This window comes from Myotis davidii, unplaced genomic scaffold, assembly GCF_000327345.1.
Source record: "Myotis davidii unplaced genomic scaffold, ASM32734v1 scaffold18, whole genome shotgun sequence".
NCBI lineage: Eukaryota > Metazoa > Chordata > Mammalia > Chiroptera > Vespertilionidae > Myotis > Myotis davidii.
Genome location: NW_006292696.1, coordinates 6720567 through 6728881, shown reverse-complemented (window position 1 = coordinate 6728881; position 8315 = coordinate 6720567).

Below are 8315 nucleotides of genomic sequence, written 5' to 3'. Positions count from 1 at the left end.
GAAAGAGAGTCACTGGAAGATCCTGATAGGCGTCATCTCTCCTGTTTCCTTCAAGTTTGGGGGTGTATGTGAATGTAGAGACCACTGACTACATCACACTTGGAGGTTTCTGGAGCCAGTAGATGAGAAGGAGCAGCAATGTGATGTGCTGAGCAAAGGACAGAGATACCTCACTGCAGTTTTCCCAGCCTTTGAGGCCTGGAAAAGATCATCACCATTAGTCCCATAAAAAGGAGCTCAGAGGTTACAGGGGGAGGCAGAAGCCGGGAGCTGCCTACGAAGTCACCCCTCCTGAAGAGGGTTTTGAGACAGAGCTGGAAGAGCCAAAAGGAGCTACTCCTCTTCAAGGGACCCAAGGAGGATCTGCTGATGCTAAGAATGGCCTCGACACACCATGTACCATGCCAAAGCAGGAAGAGAGATGATGTCCCACCACTAGGTTGAAGGCCAATTACATAAGGAGGACCCTGCCTCCCTTACACCCCCATCCACCCCTCAATGGAACAGGAATTAAGCCTTGAAAAGAGGGGGTGACTTCAGAACTAGACCATGTCTGCCACCTCCATTCCGGGTTGTAGGAATCCAGGCAGAGTAAAGAGCAGACCCAGGGCCTCCCACTCCAACTCCCTTTAGTAATAAGCCTGGCCTGTGCTGGGGCCAGGGAGGGAGTAACGATGCTTGTCACAAGAATACAAATAGTGTACGAGTCTGGATATTCAATGAAGTGCTTAGAGTAGTCAAATTCATAAAGTAGAATGATGGTTGCTAGTGGATAAGGGTAGTGGGGAAAGGGTAAACTGTTGTTTAATGGGTGTAGAATTTCAATTTTATAAAAGATGAAGAGTTCTAGAGATTGGTTGCACAACAATATGAATGTACTTACACTACTGAATTGTACAATTAAAATTGTTAAGATAGTAAATTAGCCCTAACTGGTTTGGCTCAGCGGATAGAGCGTCGGCCTGCGGACTCAAGGGTCCCAGGTTCGATTCCGGGCAAGGGCATGTACCTTGGTTGCGGGCACATCCCCAGTGGGGACTGTGCAGGAGGCAGCTGATCGATGTTTCTCTCTCATCAATGTTTCTAACTCTCTCACCTTCTCCCTTCCTCTCTATAAAAAATCAATAAAATATATATTTTTTAAAAAGATAGTAAATTATATGTTATATGTATTTTATAATTAAAAATAAAAAGATCCCACATACAACAGATATTTATGACCTACCTGGACATTGGCCTCTAGTTTTTAAAAATTTCTATTACTTAGGAGATCACTTACCCACTGAGGCTGACAGAAAGAAAAGTATCTTTCTTTGGTATGGAAGTCATATTTCAGTTTGCCCTGATGCTGACTCATTTCATTTGAACTAAGAGCTGCATTACGTAAATGAAATTAATGGTGGAAGGGATAAGAAGAGGGAGTAATTTGACTCTAAAATCTCCCTCCCCACTCTAAACCACTCTAATCAAATTTCTGGCTGGAAGTAATGTACAGCATTGCTTCCAGGAATGGACTGCCTAGTTCTGGCATGGTTTAGAAGTTGTAGTTTTGCCTGCCCAGCATCCCTGTTCTGACTTCTGGCAATGGCACCCCACCCTTTCCCCAACCTCAGATCATTTGGTTTATGTGGGATAAACTCTACTCACCTTTGCTCCAAGGTGAGGACATGGCCAAGACCTCTGTGTGTCTCAGTGCGAATTATAAAAAGGCCCCCCTCTCCCGCAGACAAAGTCATGCACCAAAGAATTGGTAAGTATGCCCTGCATTGGATTTCAGTCCCTGCTTTATCCTTTGCATTGGAAGCTTGCACAAACAATGGTGGCCTCCCAATAACTGAGACTTGGCCAGTCCAGTTCAGAGATATGCACCTGATCCAAGCCAGGTCATTGAGATAGTCTGGCACTCTGCAAGACTGGGGAAAACAGTCTCTCTTCTGTTAGAATTGCTACACCGGTGACCACCTGGCCTTCGAGGGGGACGATTTGGGTTATGCAAAGAAAAAAATCTGAGAGATTCAGAAAAATATTTCTGATGACAGAGCATTGGCCTGGAGCCAGTACTACTCCTAGACTCCTACAAGTTCCAGGAGGGCAGGGACCTCGCTTAATATTTTTCAAAGCTGTATCCCCTCTGCCTAGAACAGTGCCTAGCACATGGAGCAATCAAATAATATTACTTGAGAGATTTTGACAATAAATTCCTTTTTTTATTTATGAAATTGGGTCTTTAGAAGTCTCAATTCATTGGAGTAAAAGTAATAACTTCATTTTTCTCCATAACTGCTATCTCATAGGTTCTCCTTTCTTGCTGGTTAGCAATTCTCATAAAGCAGTGGTTCTCAACCTTCCTAATGCCGTGACCTTTTAATATAGTTCCTCATGTTGTGGTGACCCCCAATTTCATTGTTACAAATTGAACATAATTAAAGCATAGTGATTAATCACAAAAACAATATGTAATTATATGTGTTTTCCGATGGTCTTAGGCGATCCCTGTGAAAGGGTCGTTCGACCCCCAAAGGGGTTGCGACCCACAGGTTGAGAACCGCTGTCATAAAGACTCTTGGCCAGCTCTAGCCAGTTTGGCTCAATGGATAGAGCATCGGCCTGCAGACCGTAGGGTCCAAAGTTCGATTCCTGTCAAGGTCATGTACTTGGTTGCAGGCTCCTTCCTAGCACAGGCCCTGGGTGGGGCTTGTGCAGAAGGCAACCAATCAATGTGTTTCTCTCACATCAATATTTCTGTCTTTCCCTCTCTCTTCCACTGTCTCTGAAAATCAGTGGAAAAAAATATCCTCGGATGTGGATGAAAAAAAAGAGAAAAAAGTAAAGGATCTTGGCCAGAACCCATAACTTCCCAGTTAGCAAAATGTTAGTCACGAACACTGTGCTCCCCCAATGCAGGCAACTTTCTCCACCTCAGTCCCATTCCTGCCTGTATCAACTCAGAGTAGGAAGGTGATTTAGATAGCAGATCCAGTTCTGGGTTTTTAAATAAGTCTTTCAGGGGGCAGCTGACCCAAACTTGTAGGGGCTCTTCAAACTTAGAAGTGGGCTACTTCACATGTTATGTTCTCAGTTTGGGGCCTTAGGTATAATTTCAAAACACGAGGAAAAATCCCACTCAACATCTTGTGTATCAGGTTTGAGTTGGATCAAAAAGCAATTCATATAGATGATATGAACTTGACATTTTGGATAAATTCAGGAATGTGAGTAATATATGCAAGGTATATTGAGGGACATATGAACACTCACAAAGAGATGGAAAATTAATCTGTGAAGGGTAACTGAAAGCAAAGAAAACCTGGAGGCAGCTAGACAACTAAGAATCTACTTCACTACTTCAGTTACGCCGTGGTGATTAAAAGGAAGAGACAGATGAAGAAAAAAGAAAAACAAAGAATTTGGTAGCCATAAAATGTTTTCAGGTCCTAAATCACAAAACGCTTTAATCCTTTTTAGAAAAGGCAAGGTATTAAGAGGTTTTAAAAAAATGTGGATGTTATTATTGATACAGAGACAGAGTCACATTCACCACAAATAACTAGGAGTTATTTCTAGGGCTACATATTGAGCACCCATAATAATTTGGCCCTGAATGGGCCATAAGTTGGTAGCGAAATTATATAGACAGATATATTTCCTTTTTATCCACCAGTGGCTGGTCTGGTTTATTAAAGAAGGAATTTGAAATCGTTTTTTCCCCCTTCATGTCTACATAAAAGTGAAATCTGGCATGTGAATTGATTTTCTATGTAACATATTGTTACTCATTTCTAAGCAATAGAAATTAAAGGTAAAAGGAAATCTAGTAATTTTTGAGTAAAAATTTGCTTGGGAAGAATTATTTTCTAACTCAAGTTCAACGACCATAGAAGTCAATTTTTTAAAACCAAAACCCGCAAAAACAATTAAGAAAATCTGGGAAACGGAAGTGTTGGTTCTTTGAAAAGATCTATACAGTTGATGAAATTTTAGTAAAATGACCAAGAAAAAAAAGAAAAGATACAAATTGCCAAAATTAGGAATGAAAGAGGAAACATTTGAAGCCTACTGAAATTAAAAGGAATATAAAGAAATATTATGAACAACCTCATGCCAACAATTTGACAACTTTGTTGAAATGGGCAAATTCGTATAAATGATAAAACTGACTCAAAGAGAAATATAAAATCTGAATCAACCTTTATCAAATAAAGACATTAAATTAGTTAATTTCGATATTTAAAAATCTTTCTAGCCTGGCCAGCATGGCTCAATGGTTGAGCATTGACCTATGAACCAGGGGGTCATGGTTTGATTCCAGTCAGGGGCACATCCCAGTAGGGGGCATGTAGGAGGCAGCCAACCGGTAATTCCCTCTCATCATTGATATTTCTATCTCTCTCTCTCCCTCTCCCTTCCTCTCTGAAATCAATAAAAAAAAAAAAACTATTTTAAAAAATCTTTCTACAAAGGAAAGCCCATGCCCATATGACCTTCTTTATTGGTGAATTCTATCCACATTTAAGGAATTAGTAATACTAATCAAACACAAACCCTTTCAAAAAGAGAAGAGAAAGGACCATTTTCAAGCTCATTTTACCCTGATACCAAAGCTGTAGACAAAGATAGCACAAGAAACTACAGAACAATACCCTTCATGACTATAAATGCTAAAATTCTTAAAGGAATAGCAATTGGATCCAGTAATGTATAGAAAGGATTATACATCACGACCAAGTGGAGTTTACCCAGGAATGCAGGTTAGCTAACATCCTATCTAATAAAGCCCTAATATGCAAATCGACTGAACAGCAGAATGACAGGTAGCTAAGATATGCACTGACCACCAGGGGGCAGACGCTCAATGCAGGAGCTGCCCCCTGGTAGTCAGTGCGCTCCCACAGGGGGAGTGCTGCTCAGCCAGAAGCAGGGCTCATGGCTGGTGAGTGCAGCAGCGGTGAGGGGAGCCTCTCCCACCACTACGGCAGCACTAAGGACCCCTAGGGGTACCAGACTGCGAATTGCGAGAGGGTGCAGGCTGGGCTGAGGGACACCCCTCCCCCCTGCCCCCGTGTACGAATGTAGTGCACCAGGCCCCTAGTCTGAATATAAATTGATGTAATAAACATATTAGAGACTAAAGCAGGGCTCAGCAAACTATACCCCATAGGCCAAATATGACATGCCTTTTGGTTTTGTAAGTTTTATTGAAGGATAATCATGTCCCAAGTTGTCTATAATTGTTTTAATGCTACAATAGAGTTGATTGGTTGCAAGAGAGATCATACAACTCACAAAACCAAAAAATATTTATTATATCGCCCCCTCTGGAAAATGTTGCTGACCCCTGGAATAAAGTAGAAAGCTATATGATCATCTTAATAGATGTAGAAAAAGCATTTGATAAAATCTAAAAATCATACATGATCAAGCTCTCCACAAACTAGAAATAGAAGGAAACTTCTACATAAAACCTACAACTATCATCAAACTTAAAGATCAAAGACAATGCTTTCCCCCTAACATTGGGTATAAACCAAGGATGTCCACTCACCACTTCTATTCAACATTGAACTGGAGCTTCTATCCAGTGCAATAAGGCACAAAACGATGAATATAAAATCAATACACAACCAACTAGAGATGAAGAAAACAATTACATTCACAACAGCATAAAAAATATTTAGGAATACATTTAACAAAAGAAGTGTAGAACTGTTCACTGGTAATTACAAAACATTGTCAAGAAAAAGACAATGTTCTAGAACTAGATAATAGTGATGGTTACACAACTTTATAAATTTATTAAAAGGCACAGAATTTTACATTTAACTGTATACTTATATGTAAATCAAATTTCAATAACGCTTTTTAAAATTTTTATAAAAAAGTTTGCTTTCTGCTGAAAACACACTCTCCATATACTGTTTGCATTGCTGTCACAGAGGACTGTCATATCTCTTTCTTTGAATTACTAATTCAGATTGGATTAACTGGTCCTGCATGAAATCAACACTAACTTGATTTATTTCTCTGCCTCTTTTATCAGCCTTTGTTTATGCCCATACTTAGCTTTACCAGTTAGACCCTTCTCAAAGTGTGGTTCAGGGACTGAATCAGAGAATCTGCTAGGTTAATACACTTTTCATAATAATTCTAATACAGTATTTACCTTTTCACTATAATCTCTCATGAATACACAATGAAGCTTTCTAGAGCCTTTATGACCCGTGCATCACAATAGATTGGAAGCAGAAGCAGACATGAGACTCCAACTGTTTGTTTGTTTGTTTTTAATTAGGCCAGACATTAGATTCACAATGCTACTCTTCTAATTTGGGGGGAAATATAGTTTTACTATGAAAATATGTTATGTGAATATGTAAACGATTTATATTGATATCTTAAACTACTTGACAACTAAATATTTTTTAAAGTCCTCAGTTTTTATTTATAATATGGCAAATATTGATAAAGCTACATAAATAAAAGCTCTTTGTACTCTTCAATCGTTTTTGTGGGAATAAAGTTTCTTGAGATAGAAAAGTTTGAGAACGACTGCCCTTGTGTAGGAGTTAGAAATAGACTTGGGGCAGGTCTTCTTTCAGAGATAACCTGTCTTGGTTAAAAATACAATCTGCTTCAAGATAAATGTATAGCTTTTAGTTAGGACATCATTTAAAAATGTAGCAAATGTGAATACAAGGTATTTTTTTTTCCTTTTCCTTGGTGAGTTTGGGTAAGAGCTTTAAAAGAGGTGATACATGCATATAAGCATAACCAATGGACAGAAGACACTGGGGGGTCGGGGAGGCCAGGGGATTGTCAAGGGCGGGGTGGGGGGGGAAGGACACATATGCAATACCCTTTGTAATACTTTAAGAAATAAAACAATAAAAAAAAAAGAGGTGATGAAGGTATGACTACATAAAGGCGATCTGACCTGATTTTCAGAATCAAGAGAATACTTCTCTGAGGATGTGCCAGTTGAGCTCAAAACGAAAGATGAGCTGAAGGAGAACTAGTGCTGGGGGCACATCTGAAGGCCTTCCAGGTAGGAGAGAGAATGATAAGCCCACAGGGTCCAAGCCACATGGTGACTAGTAGAAGCACTACATTCCAAACAATTTGGGGCTTTACAGACTTTGCTGAATACATTAAACCTTTACCAGGTGCCCAGTGGGGAGCCATGGAAAATTGTAGGAGAGGGGGATGTGACAGAACTAGATTTGTATTTTCTTAAAATATATATTTTTATTAATTTCAGGGAGGAAGGGAGAGGGAGAGAGAGAAGCATCAATGATGAGAGAGAATCATTGATTGGCTGCCTCCTGCACGCTCCCCACTGGGGATGGAGCCAGAAACCAGGGCATGTGCCCTTGACCTGAATCGAACCTGGGACCCTTTAGTCCGAAGGTCAATACTCTATCCACTGAGCCAAACCGGCTAGGGCTAGATTTGTATTTTTGTAAGATCCCTGGGAGCTGGAGACTAGGAGATCAGAGTGAAAAAAAGCATGGAGACTGTTTACAGGGCTACGGCATTATCCAGGTGAAAGACAGAACCTTGAAACACAGCAAAGGCAAGGGAACCGAAAGAAGTGGGTGAATCCGAGATGGATTGTGCAGGTCGGGCCTCCAGGACTGGTGATCAAAGTTCAACTAGCACAATCGCACCAAGTTGAACCCTCTTCCCAGCAAGGCAATCAACTAATGGGGTTATTGCGAAGTTGCAAACTCCCCTCCTCCCCCCTTTTCTCCTTGGCATAGAATCAAAGGCCCCCGTGATCCCGAGGGTCTATGGTGTGTCCTGGCAGCACAGACAAATCGCGTACAGGGCTGGATCCTCCAGACCGTGTAAGGGACTCCTGCGACTTTATCCGCCCCCCCCCCCCCCCCCCCCCGCCCCAGGTCAGTGGTACAGAGCCACGCAGTTACCCGGGCAACACCATTGTCCGCGCTCTGGGCGGGGGAGGGGTAACTAAGAACAACGGCCGTAAGAGAACGCGGGAAGAAAAGGCGAGTCAGAGAGAAAAAGGGGGAAAATGGGCGGCACGTGCGGTGGCCCCCGCCATCGCGGGTGATTCGAGGGCGAGAGTGGCGGGCGGAGCCAGAGAGCGCGCCTCTGAGTGGCGGCGCCGGGGTCCCGGGCCACCTGTGATTGGGCGAGACCGCACAGAGGCCTGCTTTTTTTTGAACCGCGTAGGGTTCTGGGTAGCAAAGGCCTTGGAAGGGTCGTAACCGAAAGAGGGCGGGGGCAGGGCGCCAACAAACGGCTGAGATCACAATCCGTCTGGGACCAGGCCAGGGCGTTCCCCTACGTCCATG